This window comes from Acomys minous (assembly GCF_964271855.1).
Source record: "Acomys minous genome assembly, chromosome: 3".
Lineage (NCBI taxonomy): Eukaryota > Metazoa > Chordata > Mammalia > Rodentia > Muridae > Acomys > Acomys minous.
Window position 1 is genome coordinate 50,195,743 of NC_140485.1, and position 19,795 is coordinate 50,215,537.

At 35.9% G+C, this 19,795-nt stretch overlaps 1 protein-coding gene across 6 annotated transcripts in view; it reads right to left on the bottom strand.

Annotated features, from left to right (window-relative positions):
• LRRC4C (leucine rich repeat containing 4C) overlaps positions 1 to 19,795 on the bottom strand; it is a 1,246,033-nt gene that overhangs the window by 1,016,627 nt on the left and 209,611 nt on the right. For all 6 annotated transcript variants that reach the window (XM_084776632.1, XM_084776630.1, XM_084776628.1 and 3 more), the window contains exon 2: positions 899 to 1,085. The gene's annotated coding sequence lies outside the window, so the exon portion shown is untranslated. The remainder of the gene's footprint in view (positions 1 to 898; positions 1,086 to 19,795) is intronic.

Here is a 19,795-nt window from a genome sequence, read left to right on the forward strand (position 1 = left end):
TACCAGTCAACAACACATTGACTGAGAATTCCTACAACCAAGTTAAATATTAAATTCTGTTGGAGCATAGAATAGTAGAGGAGAGCAATAAAAGGTTAAAGATGAGAGAATGGTCCATGTGCCCTGAAAATGGCCAACTGAGAACAAACAACGAAAGCACACATCAGGAAAGCTATTTACCACTGTGATGTTGCTAACATGAGCATATCCCAAGTCATTACAAGTACATACTGCAGCTGAACGGTGGTGGTGCATACCTTTAATCCCAGCACTTGGGAGGAATAGGCAGGCAGATCACTATGAGTTCAAACCCAACCTGGTCTACAAAGCGAGTCCAGGACAGTCAAGGCTACACAGAGAAACCCTGCCTCGAAACAAACAAAAAAGTACATATTGCAAATATCGTGTAACTGACAGCTCCAGATCACAATACTCCAATAACAGCTCCATCAGTGATTTGTTAAGTGAAAGGCAAAGTTATCTGTGGGTCTGGAAACCCCAATGGACTTGCCTTCCTGAGAGACAGTTACATCCTGCCCCACAAAGTGAATATAAATTGGTTGTGGAAACTGTCTACAAAGATGAGTGTTTAAGTCAGGCATTCTGAAATGTTCATGCGACAGACAAAAGCTCAAGACCATCAGTCTCTGATACCACACCACTGAAAACACAGATAGGGACTTGAAGTTCTTATCACATTGAGGAATTAGTTATAAATGTTAAGACAATCCATTTGTCTATATACCATAAATGCAACTCCAAAATTTGGAACTCAACCCCTGATCTTTCAGAAGGCTAGTGATCCTCTCAATGAGTTAAGCCCATGGCTTAGTTCTTGGTCTCCTCTTGGCATTATGTTTAGGTGTCCAGTTCAATTAATACTGAGAAAACTGCTCACCTGCTGCTTCTTCCCTGTGGGTTATCCTCTCAAAAATATGCTGGTCCAGGCTGGTCTTTGTACACGCATAGTAAACACTCTTGATTATTCGGCATTAGATGATCTTGGATGAGTTATTAATTCTCTTTGAGCCTCAGTATCCTCTTCATCAAATAGAGATAATGACAGTAAACACTTCATTTGGTTTCTGTGAGGATTAAATGAAATAATCTATGTCAAGTGTTTATCATAGCATCCACACATGCAGGCATTTGAAACTGCTAACTGTTGTTACAATTCAGGATTTAATACAAGGGGATCATTTTAGTACCATAAAAGAGATTTTTCCCTTCCTCAAAGAACACTAAAACAAACAAATTTATGGCTTGTACAAGAATCACAGAGAGACATTATCCTATAGGCTACAACTTCATTGTTGATAAGGTGTGCTATATTTGATGATGAAATTATCCTGGTTTTCAGATCAGAGACTGGAAAATCATAAGAGAGTTAGATTTTGCTAAAGAAGCAGACCCACCCTTACTTTGTTTGTATGCATCTGTTTGCATGATTTAGAAAAGAGAAACACTACAGGGGACTGTAGGAGGAAAAATTTTACACTAATACTGATTCTAATTCTCTATGTATTCATTTATACATGAATACATAAAATAGTGCCTGTTCAACAATTGTACATTTCACAAAATGGTACCGTTTGGCACTATTTTGACCATGTCATGGAAAGTGAGTATATGCTACCACCTGCACATGTTCATAGAAGAGGATTTAAAGTTTAGACTACTATAGACATATACCTAGTAGGTTACCTCTATAAATCATGCCAGAGGAACTGTAATTTTTCAAAGTAACTTCTACAAGCCTCCTGAAGTCCAAATATGACATAGCTAGGACTCTGTATGCCTCCTCCAAGTACAGTGGGAGACTTATACTATGTATGTGGCACACTGAATACTTCTAATACAGTGCTTTCTTATTGATACTGGTGTGTGTATCCTCCATGAGTCAATGTGCTGATCACTCAAGATCATAACATGGAAGCAGACTCAAAACAGCTAAATGTGTTAAATTAATACAGTTGGAAGGATTTATTTATTTATAGAAAATGCATGTGCAATGTTGAGAGAGAATCATCTCTTGTTTCTACTGGTAAAGCTTTGGCTTTGTTAGAGATATTTGGCGGAAGTAAATGTCACCACCATTTCTCTGCTCATGAGAAGTGAAGTTTCTCTTAATTAGGGTCTATTAATTAAGACATTTTGCCACTGAGTCTTTTTCAGATTTCATATATGTATACTATGACATATGATCATATAGATAATTTTTATTTCCACTTCCAACTCTTGCATTCCATAATAATGTATCCTCCTAATTTTATTAATTTTAATCTTTCTTTAAAAATTTTAAGAACTTTGTACATCAGTACTTCCATTACATCACTCTTATCCCTTCCTCCTTCAATATCTTCCACACCCATGTACTTTTCTAAATTTTTAAGGTCTTATTTAATTATTGTTGGTACACACAAGCACACACCACATATGTATAACTTATTAAATTCATTAAGCATTGCTCATATGGACATGTGTCCATGGATGACCACTTGGGAATGGACAATCTGTGAATAAAATAATCCTTAGAGAAAACTGAATCTACCTCTCCTAGCAGCCATCGACTACCTGTGGATACTTAACTATGGGCATTACCTAATAGAATTTCCTCCATCATTTTACTGTTCTTTATAGTGAATCTTAATATTGATATTTAATGGCCTCATATTGCTTTTTGTGTCCAGGTGACACTATATAGTAGTAGATGCACTGAACTTCTTTTATATTCTTTCTGCTCTCTCTCTCTCTCTCTCTCTCTCTCTCTCTCTCTCTCTCTCTCTCTCTCTCTCTCTCTCCCTGGTTTTTCTCTGAGCCTTAGTTATAGGAGCTGTATTGCAGATATATCAGTTATGGTTAGGTAGCCTTCAATAGTCACTTATTCCTGAATTATGGCTAGTTGTGCATACCTGTAAGAGTCTACAGCTTTTGTAAAAGGAAGCTTCATGGAGGAGGATTATGAGTCACACTTATTTGTGAGTATAACAATAAATATTTTGAATACAATTATAAATCACATTAGTTTAGGAAAATGAATGTCTAGTTTGTGTTTCTCATATGAGGTTTGGGGTCACCTAGAATAAGGAAAACCTACCAGGACCACAGTGACTCTTTCTCCTTAGCAGCTATTAAATGCCAATATCTCCTCAGTAAGGGATGTACCTGGAGGTCATCTCCCATTATTTTATGGGGTTTAGGCACCATTGATCTTGTGCTCCTGATTCTGGTAAAGGGTGAGGCACATCTTTATCCATGAGATTTACTGTCTTCATAAGTATGATTCTCACCCTAGGGACTAATTTGAGTATAGTAACATTGGTCCGGTGTGAAGTAGATTTATAATTTCACCCATGTAGCTGTACTGGATGACAAAGCTGATATTTGAATATTGAAGGAATTCAGCATTTCCTTCTCTATCCAAAAAAATAGACATAACAAATGATTTAATAGCCTCCTCAAACCAGAGGGGTTCAATTCAGACATCATTTGAATACAGCTGATCTTGAGATAATTAACTAAATCTAGATGCATCCTCATACTCAGCATTTCATGCCAAAAGGTCCATTTCATTGCCTACTGCAAGGATTAACTGGAGTAACATCTGATGAATAAGAGGTAGTCAAACGTGAGGCATGGTTTACATGACACAAAGCATAGAACAATAAAAATAATAATGTAAAGAGATTAAGGTACAGATATGGAGTCCTCATGTTAGAACTTTTACTCTGTTTTTTCAGCTACCTAAGATATCTGAAATACAATAAAACAATCCATGGAGGATGTCCACAACTTCAAAAGTATCTTATGACCTGTGTTCATAAAATACCAGTCAACTTGACACCTCTATTCAGAACAGGAGCATGGGGTTACAGAGAAATATCACCAAAGGGCATTTAATAAATCACAGGAGAAGTCCAACCTTAGCCCATGCCACTCAAAATCAGATGATACTGCTCTCCATGTGTTAGATAAAGTGTGATTCTCTTGAAGGGGCATACAGAGTTCTAGTACTAGGCATGACTGCTTGAAGTTCTACCAGTGTTTTAATAATTTTACATCTTTGTATTGGAAGAAATGTGTCCAATTGGGACTACAATATATATGTGCATATTTTTATAAAGCAGAAATATTGGTTTATTTCCCAAAAGCCTTGCCGAGTAACTACTACACATTTTCTTCCTCTGTTGACTTGTCATGGCTCTCTGAAATCTGAAACGTGCTAGTTTGGAGCCCCAAGGAAAGGTTGCCCATACACAGAAAGCCAGAAAAACACACTGTGCTGAAAACCAGGGTTTCCATTAGAAGAAAGGTTTAACATAACTCTCCAATTCCTCTGTCTAGACTCTTGATAAAGAAAAGGCAGACAATGATATGTGGATATCAAAGCCTATACACTTTTTTCCCTTTAAGGGAGAACACTGTTTCATATTTTCCACAGACAAATTTTAAGCTGAGAGGCATAAACTTCAATGTCCTGTCCCCACATGCAGACTCTTATCACAGTCAGTACTGAGAATTCAATTTCCTTCTTCAAATGTCAAAGCAACAAATTTTCTCTTGCACTGGACTAGGTCTACGTTCTTGATTTAACCTCTCTTGTCTTTGCTAGTGCCTTCGTCTGTCAGTGTTACATCATTATTTTTGTACTCTCCTTGACTACTTTGCTACCAGCTTATTCTTTTAGAAAATGCTCAAATCCCTTTCATTACAAGAACAAACACACAACACACACACAGACCATGAACTCACGTGTATATGCATGCCCCAACACATAGGTACAACCTTCCATTTATCTATAGACACTTCTTTCTTTTCCTCTATGTCCTGGCTACACAAAAGATTTCATTTTTTATGTCTTGCAATTTAAAAAGTCTACTGTTTCTAAAAATGAGTGTGTGATTTTTTCTTTGTCTCCTTAATTAGACAATATATTGTAGGCATTTTCTTGATTTGATTGTCTTTTCCCTCTTCCATGAATACACATCCTTCTCACCTTTCTAGCTAGCGGTCAATGATAGTTTTGCAATTACCTCCTAACATTACAAAATGGGAGCCAGGAACCAGTATTCATATGCTGTGTGTGTGTGTGTATGTGTGTGTGTGTGTGTGTGTGTGTGTGTGTGTGTGTGTATTTGTATGTTATTGTATATATATATATATATATATATATATATATATATATATATATATAGGCTTTTTCTGTTACGTAAATATTGTGGGTTTATATCTGTGTCTGTGTAAACACACACACATACACACACACACACACACACACACACACACACACAGATAAAGAGAGGGAGGGAAGGAGGGAGGGAATCTTCTGATTGTTATCCATTCAACTCATTGATTTAGGATCTCTGAATTAAATCCTTAGTTCTCAAATTTGCCGAGTCTGTATAGTCATCTTGCTACAGGGATGCCTCATCTTTATTTTCTAAGTACTAGAAACTTATCAGGGCTGCCGTACCCTCCTGGCATTTATGTACAACCCGGCAATCTGAATTCTAGCACTCATGCTTAGGCAGCAGCTGTATTGACCAATAAGTCATTTCCCTAAGCCCCCTATAATTCAGGTGATAAAATCTTTCTCGTTTAAAAACCTTTCTTCTCCTTCAGTATCATCTTGTGGTCCTTTTTCCCTTCATCTGGTTAGTGTAGATCACATACTTATTTTTTCCAGGATCGATGGAACACACTTTGAAATTTTTGAAATATACCCAGAAGGTAGGGTATATTGCTATATTGACCATATTTTTAAAACTGTGTAAGTAGATCATAAGAAATAGTATAATTTAAATTACATATTAAGTAAAAGGTATAAAATGCCAAACTTGTTTGGCATATATATATATATTTTCTAACTTGTTGCTATGATTAGATTCTTGTTACTTATACATCTATATCACAATTACAATCAACAAGACCTCTATAGTTAGAAATTTAACAAATATTTACATTTTGTTCCATTTGCCTCATCTTTTTTTTCTCAAAAGAAATATATCAGAAGGAATTAAAACAGATTTTTTCCTTTCTTTGTTTTTATGCCTCAGCTCTTAAAATAAAGCCTTTCACCTGTAGTTGATATCCATACATTTTAGTCACTTATTTACCCAATTGTTGAATAAATAATCTTCTTTATTTTTATTTTCCTCTTTTTAGTGTAAAAAATTCATATTTGTTTTTATTTATGTTTAAATTTTTCCCTACAATTTTTAAAATAAATACATGTTTATTTGATCCATGTCTAATATTTCTCCTGAACAAACATGAATTAGAAAATATTTAAAAAACACTTCTAATCTCGATGTTATTCTCCATGTTAATGTATTATGTAAAATTTCTAGTCTATACCTACCAAGAACATAATAGTATTTCTTATCAACATGTGATAATTTTAAAGACCATAAATACATAGTGTTACTCATATATTTGTGGGAATATCTTCAGCACACACATCTTTTTCAGATGGAGAGGACAACTTCCTTCCTTTGCTAAAGTTGATTTTCTGCTAAAATTGTTCTCTTTCTCTCCCAGAATAAGGACCTCAACTTAATGTTCATCAGTCTATACACAATTTTCCCAATTGAATTCACTCTTAAATAATTTTTGCCTCATATATAACCCCAAATTGACTATCATTTTCAAGAAAACTTTTATTGTTATGTTGTTACTGGGTTCTGTTCCCACAGTGGCTCTGAAACTTTTAGAATACCAATGTTCTCACTTTTAATTGTTAAGATCATCTATAAGTCATTGCTTTTAAGTTGTTTTATTTTGCTTGGGCTCTGGCATTTCATTTCAGTGTTGTTTACATTGTTAGTGGGTGATATGATTCACCTATGTCATTCTGAACACTAATATTCCCTTTCCCACACCATGGGAGTTGTTATTCTCTCTATTTCCATTCCTAAAATGAGTGTTCATATTTTCCATAACATATTAATTCATTTTATATAAAGCTTGGCTGAAAGTCTGTTTAGTTTAAACTTGGGTTTAAAGCTTAAAATACAGATCTAGATCCCACCTTGTATATTTAAGACCACATCCTGTATTCCCAAAATATTCATTGGTCAAATGGATGTTAGTAAATAATAACATTCTAGTTACAAACTCTCAGTATTGTACATGTAAACATTATCTTCACTTGATTCCTCTTACTTGAAATCACACTATAAAGAAATCAGCACCTTCTCCTTTCTTTAAGAACAAGATGAGACTGACTATGAATGTTAATAGCGTACTGAGAGAGCAAATGCCAAGTAAGAGTAAAAGTCAAACAGGAACAGTTAGCAATCTTGTGAATTACCTGCCTATTCTAATTTATTTTGTCAGTGTTAATGCTTATTTCAGTGATTACTTCTGCCAATTGTAATACTCTTCACTGGAAAAGCTTCTATCTGTGCTTCCTCAACTCTGCATATCAGAATATACAATCCTTTGAACTGATGTCAAAATAAGTAATTATGTTGACAATGAACCTCGAAAATAAGTATTAAAATGAAGTAAATCGAATGCCCTTTCTTCAGACATTTATTTGACAAATGGTTTTAAAATACATAGGAATTATTATGTGTTTAAAAGAAAGAAAAAGCTACCCCAAAGAGCGTTCTGCTCTTACTAGAAAAGATATGTCATATGTTATGATAAACTTGAGGGGTTTCAGAGCAGCCATCTCTCAGATCTGAAAGATCAAAGAAAGTGTCATAGGGAAAACAGCATGGAATTTTTGGACTTTCTAAGGAACTATATTAATTCAAAAATAAGATAATTATCTACCTGCATTTGAAAGTGGTAGAATAGAAAATATTATGATGATATGAAACACTCTATTTTCTATATTGTGAAATTAGACCAATGAAACAGAGTTTTGCATTCACATTAAGTCTAAGCATATTTATGTTCAAAATACATTATGCAAAGATCATTATGTTTGAAAGACAATACATGTTGTTGTTAATTATTTCTGAATCACACACAAGCAGGAGCAATACAAGCTCTTGTTTAGTTGTCACAGAGCTATATGTCTATCATATATGTGCATATATATATGCAAAAATGAGACACTAAGCATGGGTTTTATTCATTGAAGCTATTTAGATTTGACAATATTGGGGTGTTTACTTAATCTTTTTTTTGATATATTTATCTAATTCTGATATCAGTTTCAGATACTCTTTGGTTAAAGATCTATGAAAATTTAATTCCAAACAAGAATCAATCAAGTTATTGATTAATTTATGAGCTCATGTCTTTGAGTTCATCAATAATCAAAAATTCAAAAAGTATGGGTATTCACAATGTGTATCTCTATCTTTCCTTGTAGGAGGATAAGAAGAATACAGATTAACCATTCTATAATACACAGATCTAAAGAAACTAAAAAGAGGACCCTAGGCAGAATACTTAATTCACATTCAGAATGACAAACAGCATAGACAACAACAGAAGATGTTGAAGAGAAGGAGCAGGAAGGGAACCTACCATAGAGGTCCTCTGAAAGACTCCACCCAGCAGGAAATCCACGCAGATGCTGAGACACACAGCCTATCTCTGGGGTGGGGCACAGGGAGTCTTATGGAAGAACTGGGGAATAGAGGGACCTGGATGGGTCAGGAGCTCCACAAGGAGACTAATAGAGCCAACAAACCTGGGCAAAGGAGGGGGTGCTGCCAAGACTGACAGACCAAAGAAGGACCATACATCTGCTCAGATGTAGTAGATAGGCAGCACAGTCTCCTTGTGGGTACCATAATATAGGGAGGAGGGACTACCTCTTACATGGACTCTGGCCTGCAAGCGTTAATCATTTCCCCTGACAAAGTGGCTTTGCCAGGCCGCAGAGGAAGAGAATAATACAACCAGTCCAAAAGAAACTTGATAGACTGAGGTGTGATATTAAGGGAGGAGGGCTCCCCTTTCTTCTGAGCACTAGGGGAAAGAAGGAAAATGTATGGGGGAGGGTGGGATCAGGAGTCTGTGAGGGAGGGGCCTACAATCAGGATGTATAGTGAGCAAATTTAAAAAATAAAAGAAAGAAAAAATGAATAATTAAAAAAAGAATAGCAGAGCAGGGTGTACTTGCCTGGGCAGCATAATATTACTAGCCCAGGTCTAGGAATATTAGGTGAGCCAGCCCTGAAAACAGAGCAAGAGAGATTGGCCCCATCACTCTCCTGCTGTGAGCTGGTACAGGTGCTGTGGTGATGTCGCATGTCTGTCCCTTTCCATCCAGGAGGGCTGGCCCACCCCATCCATCTTCCCCATCATCACCTGCAGTAGCCAGGAGAGATTACCCTGGGGTCAGGAGAGCAGGAAAACTAGCCCTGTCCTTTGACTGGCTGTAGGACTTGAGAGAGCAGGCCCTGCATCCAACCTGAGCAATACAGTGGAGCTGGCCCTGAGGGCAAAGGTATGTGTGAGACAGCTATGGAGCAGTGAGAGCACGAGAGCTGCCCCAGACCCTCACAAGCTGCAGCACTTGGGAAAGTGGTCCCTTAACTTTGAGCTGGGTCTTGAGGTGCGGAAGAGCTCTGAGTGCTAAAGAGCATAAGAGCTGACCCTATATTCTGCCAGGGGTGTGAATGGGTGGCCTACTTGGAGCAGTGCTTGAGAGCTCACTCTAGTGTTATGAATACAGGAGAGCGGGCAGGTGGACCAGCTCAGCTGCCACCCAGGTCCAGATCCGGGGTTCTGAACTGGTCCCTCCAAAAATCTTTATTGTCTGTGAATGGTTGGGACATGTGAAAAGTCCAATCTTGCTGTTCCAAAGCTTCAGGAACGCCATAACACAGGGGAAAACAGGATAAGCAAGAAGAGTACAGATGAGAATGTAATAATGATAGTGTTATAGAAGCCATAGATATCGAACCAGACCATTGACTCATTGCAATGAACATTTGCAAATGAAGATCTGCGGGAAAAGGGATACACTGTGCTGCACACTGTGATATACCGCAGCTTCCATGATGAGATTTCTTCTATGCTTTTTGTTTTGTTTGTTTGCTTGCTTGGTTGTGTGTGTATTTCTTTTTTCTTTTTCTTTTCTTTCTTTCTTTCTTTTTTTTTTTTTTTTTTTTTTTTTTGTGTGTGTGTGTGCGTGTCAGGAGGTTACAAGGGCAAAACACAGACATGAGGGTCTTGTAGATGAGAAGGGCTGGGGTACATGATGTGAAATTCACAAAGTATCAATAAAAAGGTTTTTTTTAAAAAAGGAAGCCAAGGTTTAGGTGCAACACAAACACAGAAAGTTTTGTACTGTGTCTCACCTCTAGTGTAGCCTGTGATCGTAGGCTTTTTAGCCTCACACATGATAAGCTAATTAAGAATCTGTCTCACGATGCCGGGCGTGGTGGCGCATGCCTTTAATCCCAGCACTCGGGAGGCAGAGGCAGGCGGATCGCTGTGAGTTCGAGGCCAGCCTGGTCTACAAAGTAAGTCCAGGATAGCCAAGGCTACACAGAGAAACCCTGTCTCGAAAAACCAAAAAAAAAAAAAAAAAAAAAAAAAAAAAAAAAAAAAAAAAAAAAAGAATCTGTCTCACATCAGAGGTAGGACAGTCTTGATCTATCTGTCAAATATGAAAGTTATTTTGTATATTTAACATTTTACATTTTAAACAAGTGTCATTTAATAAATACATTTTATGTATGTCATACAATATATATTTTGAAACATGCATATAATAACAGTTAATCAAAAGATAGATTATGAATTTGAAAGAGAGCAAGGAAGGTTCTATGGGAGGGTTTAGAGGGGAGAAAGGGAAGAAAGAAATGATGAAATGATGTTAAAACTTAAAAAAATAGAAAAAAATAGAAATCAACTATATTTATGAACTAGGGAGATGGTGCAGCAGTTAAAGCACTTGCCACCCAAAATACATAAAGAACTCAAGAAATTAAACACTACCAAACCAAATAACCCAATTGAGAAATGGGGCTCAGAACTAAACAGAGAATTCTCAACAGAGGAATATCGAATGGTTGAGAAACACTCAAAGAAATGACAACATCTTTAGTCATCAGAGAAATGCAAGTCAAAACAACTCTGAGATTCCATCTTACACCCATTAGAATGGCTAAGATAAAAAATTCAACTGACAACATATGCCGACGAGGATGTGGAGAAAGAGGAACACTCCTTCATTGCTAGTGGGAATGCAAATTTGTACAACCTATCTGGCACTTTCTCAGAAAAGTGGGGATAGGGCTTCCTCAAGACCCAGCTATTCCATTCCTTGGATTACACCCAGAAAATGCTCCATCACACAACAAGGACATATGCTCAACCATGTTCATAGCAGCCTTATTCATAATAGCCAGAACCTGAAAACAGCCTAAATGTCCCTCAGTTAAAAAATAGATAAAGAAACTGTGGTACTTTAACACTATGGATTACTACTCAGCTATTAAAAACAAGAAAATCCCAAAACTTGTGGACAACTGGATACAACTAGAAATGATCATAATGAGTTAACCTAGAAGCAGAAAGACTCACATGGTATATACTCACTTATAATTGGGTACTAGTCCAAAAGGCACCTCCCATGAAAGTCTTCACTTACTAGGAGACTGGGATAGAAGAGAAGACATCCTACTGAGACTCTAGGTAAGAGAAATAAAGGAGAAGGGGAAATAGAAGGACACAGAGGGTCTGAGCAACTTACAAGAAGAACATCGTGATGAGTGGATATGGGCCAAGGTGGGTCTGTTCCAACTATTGCACTAACCAAGAACAATACAATAGTAAACATCAAACCCCTACTCTGATCTACCCAATAGACAGGACATTCTGTACAGTTATGTGAAGAGCAGGGACTGACTTTGACATAAACTCTGGTGCTCCATATTTAACTACCTCTCCTTTGTGGGGAGGCCTGGTGGCATGCAAAGAAAGAATAAGCAGGCTACCATGATGAGAATTGATAGCCTATGACCATATAGTGGGGGAAAAGGTCCCCTTCATTCATAGTCCTAGAGGAGGGGAATAGGGTGAAAGCAGGAGGGAGGAAGGAATGGGAGGATACAAGTGATGTGATAACAATTTAGTTGTAATCTGAATAAATTAATAAAAAAATTTTAAAATAAAAAAAAAACACCACATAAGAACTCACATGAGAATAGCCATGCTCATCATAAAGTATGTAAAGTCAGCTCATCAATATACACTTCTCTGGAGTTGTTGCTGTTTGGTTTTTCTACTGTCAAGGCAGTAAGTGGAGAGGGTAGGTCATCATCATGAAATACATAAAATTTGCATGAGCATAAAATTGGCAAAACAGAATTATGTCACTGATGGGGAAGATGTAGAACAAACTAAAAAAAAAAATGCCTCCACTAGAGATTCCATTAGCTTAATTCTAAAATTGATCTATTCTCTTTGTTCATTTATTTACGTATTTTACCAATTCCCATTTGCATCGTTATTTTGATCTATATTTTACCCTGGTCGTTGATCACATCATCCTGCTCACCTGGATGATGCGTTCAACTCTCCTGTTTTGCACAGTCACATAAATGATTGCAGATGGTCATTTAGAACCTATGCACCAACCACTATTATCTGGAGAATTTATTACAAGATATGTTAAAAATGAAAGGGTGGTGGGGGAAGGATCAAATATATAAACCTCCATGTCTCTCCTTTACCAAGAAACATTGGCCTCATTGGATTCTAAACTAGATCATCCTTGTTAAAAAGAGTAATATATTTTGTGTCCTATGTGGTAGCTTATATAAGTTCTGCTTCCCAGTGGTGTTCCTTAAATATTCAGAAAACACAATGTACCCATTCATTTATATCTCCTTGAGAGGGAGAGCATGCTTATATGCCACTTAAGTATAGACATGGATGCATATATAAATAGCCAGCTCCTAGAAAGCTGTAGGTGATTAATATATAAGAGGATTTATTTAAAGAGAAAGTTCATAACATAAATAATCTTAATAAGAGCTGGTTAAGAAAAACAAACAAAAAGAAACTCTTGCAGCCTTAGACTGATTTGACATTAAAACAACAGTAATATTTTGCAAATCTGAATTTACTTTTCCTCATGAGGTAGACACCCTGCACTGCCCCTCCCACAGCTAAAGCTATTAATCAAATAGAAAGTACATATTAATGTCTTTATATGGAGATATACATATATATACATATATATGTATATGTATATATGCATACATATATATATATGTATATATACACAGATGATACAGTGAAGAATGTGTGCTGGATAATCTGATCCTCTATTTTCTAAGCAAACCATAACGCATCTATGGCTCTACCTACGTAAGCTCTGTTCTCTAACTGAAGTATCCCCCTATAACCAATAGCTAGCCCCTACATTACTCTGGCCTCTGTTAAAGGGTCTTATAAAGGGATAGTAGAGTATCTCTGATTATTTCAATTCTTTCAAATATAAACCGGTGCCTAAAATAGCTACATCTATAAGCATTTGTGACTGGCACTCTTCCTAAATACATGTTCTGTAAAGACAAAGACCTAATTGGTTTTAGGAAGCATGTATCTTCAGCTCTTCACTGCCTGATGCACGATAGCTGGGTCACACACACTTGATAAGTGATGACTGAGGGAATGATCAACAACTGTATGACGGCTCATTTTAAATCCTAAAGTAAAGTTTTTTGAGTGCTTCATTTGGGCCCCAATATTGATAACTTTGTTTTATACGCATCTCTGTGATGGTTTAGATTTCCATGTCCACAACAAACAACAACAAAAAGAATCTAGATTTTAATATAATTAAATAATTGTGTTTAATCTTCAGTTAACTTTTAAATTTTATACTTTCTTGTGACCTTGACAAACAATATTTCTAGAATTATCTATAAAACAGAGGGGCCAATGCCTACTTCACAGACTTCTTTAAAAGATTTACGGAAGTAATGATTTCACGTAAAGTACCTAAAGAATTTATTCTCACCTGCTATGGCATAATTGTCTAGAAATGCATCTTTCACTGTGGAAAAGAGCAGTTACTTATGCAGGCAAAGGTGTTGATTACCAAAGGACATGAGACTGCAAGGTATATTCAGAAACAGGCATTTCTTTCCATTTGATTCTCAGCTTTTTGCCCCATTTACATTATTTCTGAGATAAAATTTGGAGTCTGTGTAAAGCTGTAGGTTATAAATAATAAACCCACCAGTGAAATTTCTTACAAATCCTTAAAGCTCTATACTTGAAATTTCTTTTACCTAAAGGTAGTTAGTAACATTTCATATCTCTGCAGCTCCTTTAATACCCTTGTAGTCTCTTGTCAAGGAACACAGCACTTAGCGAATCTTCTCTGGTTCTCTTCATTTCCAGCGCCTTGGGTCAAACCCTAGGTTTCTACACGCTAGGAAAATACACATCATTGCTCCTACTGAATAACACCACTATTCCCCCATTCACAAATTATTCCCAGATACCTACATATCTCATTCATTAATGGAGTGACTATCCATTTAACATCAACTGGAAGAGTTAGGAATTAAATGACTTTAAAGGAAATTTAGCTTAAAGAGAACTTTTTTAAAAAATTCCACTCCAACTCTATTCTATCCTCCCAGCTCCACAACATGCATTTGGTTGCTATAATCATCTGAAACACTATATATGCCCTTCAATTTTATAGCTTGTATTTATGAGTTCACTGCTCATGCCCCCTTGTCAGTCAGTAAGTCGCCAACAGATGAAATTATAGACAGCAGACAGACACACAGTTCTCCAGACTTTCTAATCCTCCATGCAATTTGCACCCCTTAAATGTAAACTACCTTACCTCTAGAACATTTACAGACTGAATCTGGTGAGTGCATACAAAACCTCAAATATGGAATCTTGGATGAAGAATGTCAGGGGGAAACACTAGGAGGTAGCCAGGTCACCTTCAGGACATTCTAAGCTAGCACTTCCAGGTTCTCTTCTATGAGATCTTTGTTCATTTTCTGTTTATGTCCTTGAATTTCAAATTTTCAAAGTTACATATATATGAACAATAACTAAAATTATACAAAAATCGGTTATGCTTATGTAGCACTAATCTATAAACATCTCAATATCTAATTCATAAATCTATGATAATATCTATAATATATATATAACAGTAATAATAAAATAAGGTACTGGATTTGAAAGGGAGTATGGGATGGTTATGGAAGGGAATGGAAGAGGGAGCAGGGGAATATGGCATGGCATGGGTTGGAGAAGGCAAAAGAAGTGAGGAATGATGTAATTATATTTATAATTAAAAATTAAATGGATCAAGAAAATACACAAAAAGCTTGTGTGATTCTTTCATTCTTTCAAAGTAAATATTTCACTCTAGATGCATATTAAATCTAAGTATTAACAAATTTGAAAATAATCTTGTAGTATGATGCCTGCATTATAGGGATCATGTTTAATAATTTAAAAGCATCTCTCAAGGATGACGGCGATAAAAATCTAAACACTTGATCGCGAAGAGAGCCACATCTGTGCACCTTGAGAAAATGTAGGCTGTTTCTTGAAATAAACAGAGACAGTTTTTAACCAGCAGCTTGGCATACTATAACATACACTAAAATAGAAGCCATGGAGATCAGCACCATAAAGTGAACAGAAAGAAGTTTGGACTAAAAATTCTAAGAGCAGGTTCTACCATTTGCTTATCTCCTCACACTGAGAAAAATGCAGCATTATTGGCTGATATACACCAACATAACGATCTGTTATTGTAATCTCAGAGTAGTATGGAAGAGTTAATGTTGCAGTATGGAATACTGAAATAAGAAACAGTAGAATGTCAACTGTGAATTCAAATGATGTTCTGTTGGTTACGAAGGGAATATTTTTGCAAGAGGAAGGGGTTTTCTATTAAATATGGAAAGCAAGGGAATTCAGAATAGAAAAACTGACAGAGACAGGGCAGCCTTAATTTACATGTCAGCTATAATATCCATTTTATGAGACTATTTACTTGGTAACTCAATGACTTGCCTCAAAGAAGTTACCGTAGCAACCGTCACATGACACATATGTCTCGGAGACACGGATTCTCTTCCTGCAGGAAGCCAAAGCCCCATCAACATCTCAGAACACCAGTACCCTGTGGTATAATGCTGGTGGTGTGAAGGAAAGGCATTCACCCTGAATCACAGTATATTTTTCTCATTAATATTCACATTCTGTGAGAGTGTGAAACATCTCTTCAATATTTTTACTTCTATTTATCACTTCACTATCTTTTAAAATGTTAATTACTCAAATATTAGCTTCCAATTAAATCTGCATGAAATATCCTAAAAAATAAAACCTAACTAATCTTTACAAATGTAATTTAAAAAAAAAAAGATAACTTTTTGATGGTCTTTAGACCCTAGTTTAATGTTTACAGGATACAATATCCTGGATCACTGGTACCTATATTTTAATGTTTTGTTAAAAATGTTAGTTTCTCAGTCCCAAAACACATCAACTAAGTTTGCATATTTGAAATGAGACATGAACATTTACACCTTTAATGAGCTCATTTTGGAACTTAAATTATTGATGCATCCTTATCAGGTTCTTTTTTTTTTTTTTTAAGAATATTTAGGCTAATGGATTTTGTCACTTTCACTATTCCTTCTGACGATTCAGCACATAGAAAAATCACTAGCCTCTGATATCATAGTTCAACTGTGACTCTATCTCAAAAATAAAACCATACTCTTACCCATAATTAAAATATACTAATTCTCTAATTAGCATGACCTAGAATTTATTTTTAAGCAACCTGTACCTAGGGTCTCTTCTTCATCCTCACAGTTGTTGAATGTAATGTAGTTCTTTATCACAATTCAGCTATTGTGTTATATTAGGCTATGGTTTCTATTGTCTTTATTAGTCTTCTGAAAGTAGAAACAGTTGTGTATATATCCAGGGATCTAAACGTGACAATACTTGTTCATGTGGTTGGCCTGTGTATAGTCATGATTTAAATTGCACATAAAAATATGGAACATGGTTGAGGACTGAAGTACTACATTTTTACAAGACCTATAAATAAGAGTTTCCATTAATAACTCTATTTTATAGACGAGGATTCTCAACTTGTAGTAAGATTACTTTCTCCACATACACCTTAGACACCAGACAAAGGAAGAGATGAACACTTAAAGATTACACTGCAATTAGAATCTAAGGGCTAGCTTCTATGAAGAATGGCTCATTTGCTATCACAATAATAAATCTGGTGAATTTAACTCCTTTGGATAAGAGTTAAAGCATGCATATAAACAAATTTATATTGCCATGCAGCTTCAGCTGGAATAAATATAATCAATATTCACAACTTTTCTCTTTGTTTCTCTTTCTCGACACCTGACTATAGTCAGCACATAAAAGATCCACTGTGCTGAAAACAAGCACGCACGCGTGCGCACAGACACACACACATACACAGTTCCAGTAATAAGGATGGAGAGACACTATTATAAATATCAATATTATCATAATATCATTATGTTTTGGCAATAGGAATATTTGATGGCACGTATTTGAGGAAAAACCTAGGAAACATAACAAGATTACATTTAAAAAAAACCTCAACAATATATAGTAAAAACAAGCAAATCATAATATTCAACTGTACAATCTTAAGCATATCTCTTTCTTCTCCCCACATGTCTTTACTAATAAAACAGCATTCTTGTTTGCATGATTTTATAGGTGGTTTACTGATATTTCTGTGTCTCATACCCATCTTCTCTATCTTTAGGAATAAGAACGTTGTTCAGTTTTCATCTGATGCACAGTATGAAGAAATATCCCTTACTCAATATTCTGCAAATCATTTTCTTATTGCATTGAACTATTACCAAAATAATATTAATAACAAATAGGGTTAAATCTACTTTATAGCCATTTTTATCCCATTTGTAGTTATTGATAATAAATATAAGAGCCATGTAATTGCTTTTAAAATTAGGACAAATGCTCCACACACCATTCTATTCTTATTCTACCTAAAATCTGCCACTGTTTCACAGGGAGACACATAACTCTTTTTCCTTGAAATGATCATACATACAGCATCTTACTGAGGCCTACTTTGGGTGCATCTTATTTACAGTATTACATACATACTCCATATTGTAATGAAAATTATCTACTATCTTTGCACTATGATATTTATAGTATTTTAATATATATGTTTTTTTAAAATATAGAACATTACTTTGTGGTTTTCTTTTTACTCCAGTAGCATGCAACTATCATGGGAAGGAATTAATTCTGGCATATTTTACAACATAAGATGTCTACTCTTAGGCCCTAGAACTGTTAACTTCTACATAATGACCCCTTCATACTAATTGGTTGGATGGATGAACCATAATATATATGTTACTCTATCCATTCAAAGATATATTGCTAAGTGCCAGGTAGAGTCCCTATGTCTTAGAATATCTAATGATTCCAAAAAAAAAGCCACAGAACTTCTCAGAATTCTTCCTTTCTGGCCAACATGTTCATGTCACTATGAAAAATGAGACTCTTTTAAGTTAATGAAGGGCAGGTCCTTCTTAAAACAAAAATCAAATGTCGAAGCTTAGATTAAGCACACTTACTCTGGCTTCAAAAGCGTGCCCTTAAAATTAATCTTGCATTGGACTACACAATGCAATGTAGATCCCAAGATTTGCAGGCTATTAGGTTAAATTGTCTCTGGTTGCCTGAAGGATGTCTGAAGAAACTGCAGCCATCCCCAAGCACCAGTGCTCCTAATTCTCAGTGCCATGCTTTGGGGAAATAAAAAGAAATCAGAGAAATGCAAAGAGATACCAGAGTGTTAAAAGGCAAAAGGAGACCAGACTGTGTGACAGATCAGTTGAACTAGAAACAAACTGCCTGAAAAGGCAGATTACTAGGAGGCAGTTCCTTTGTGAAAATTAGAAGAAAAAATAGACTATTATATTAATTGTACATTGTAATACTTTCTTTAAAAGCAATTTGGTTTTTCCCATGAGAATCTACACTTGGAAAAAAATTGTATCTCATTTCTTCTAGGGAAACAATATCTGAAGCCAGCATAAGCTTCCTGAATTCACTGTTTTGGTTAAGCAGATTCCTAATTGATTCTAGTAGACCTCATGATCTCTCTCTCTCTCTCTCTCTCTCTCACTCTCTCTCTCTCTCTCTCTCTCTCTCTCTCTCTCTCTCTCTCTCTCTCTCTCTCTCTCTCAGAACTCAGGATGTATAACATTCTGCTTTCATGAAAGAAGAAAACATAACATATTCACAGATGTTCACAGTGTGATTGTTGTGAATTATGTGAATTATGAAATAGGGAGGTGGGACACAGGAAATATGTAAAGTCTTGATACAACAAAGTAAAATAATTGAGCTTCATTCTGTTTAAGTGGAAACACAGACACTGAGACAGTTATATTTTAATGCCACTCCCCAAGACCAGCTTCAGGAATGGTGAAGAGGAGAGAAGAGAGGTGGATCCGGGTAGGAAGAACTGAGCAGGCCGTGAACAACTGGTTACAGGAAAGCAACCTTTGCCTGAACAACTAGCTATAAGAAACAGTTGTTGAAGAGAGGTTGAGAAATGTAGGAAAAAGAAATACTCGGAGACCCTGGCATATTGCGGTACAAACTAAATGTTTCTTTTTTTAAAATGTAAGAATGTATTTTATTATTTTTAATATTTTATTAATTTATTCATATAACATCTCAATTTTTAGCCTATCCCTTGTATCCTCCCCCTCCTTCTCGCTTTCTCTCTACTCCCCTCCCCTTTGTCTGTGACAGAGGG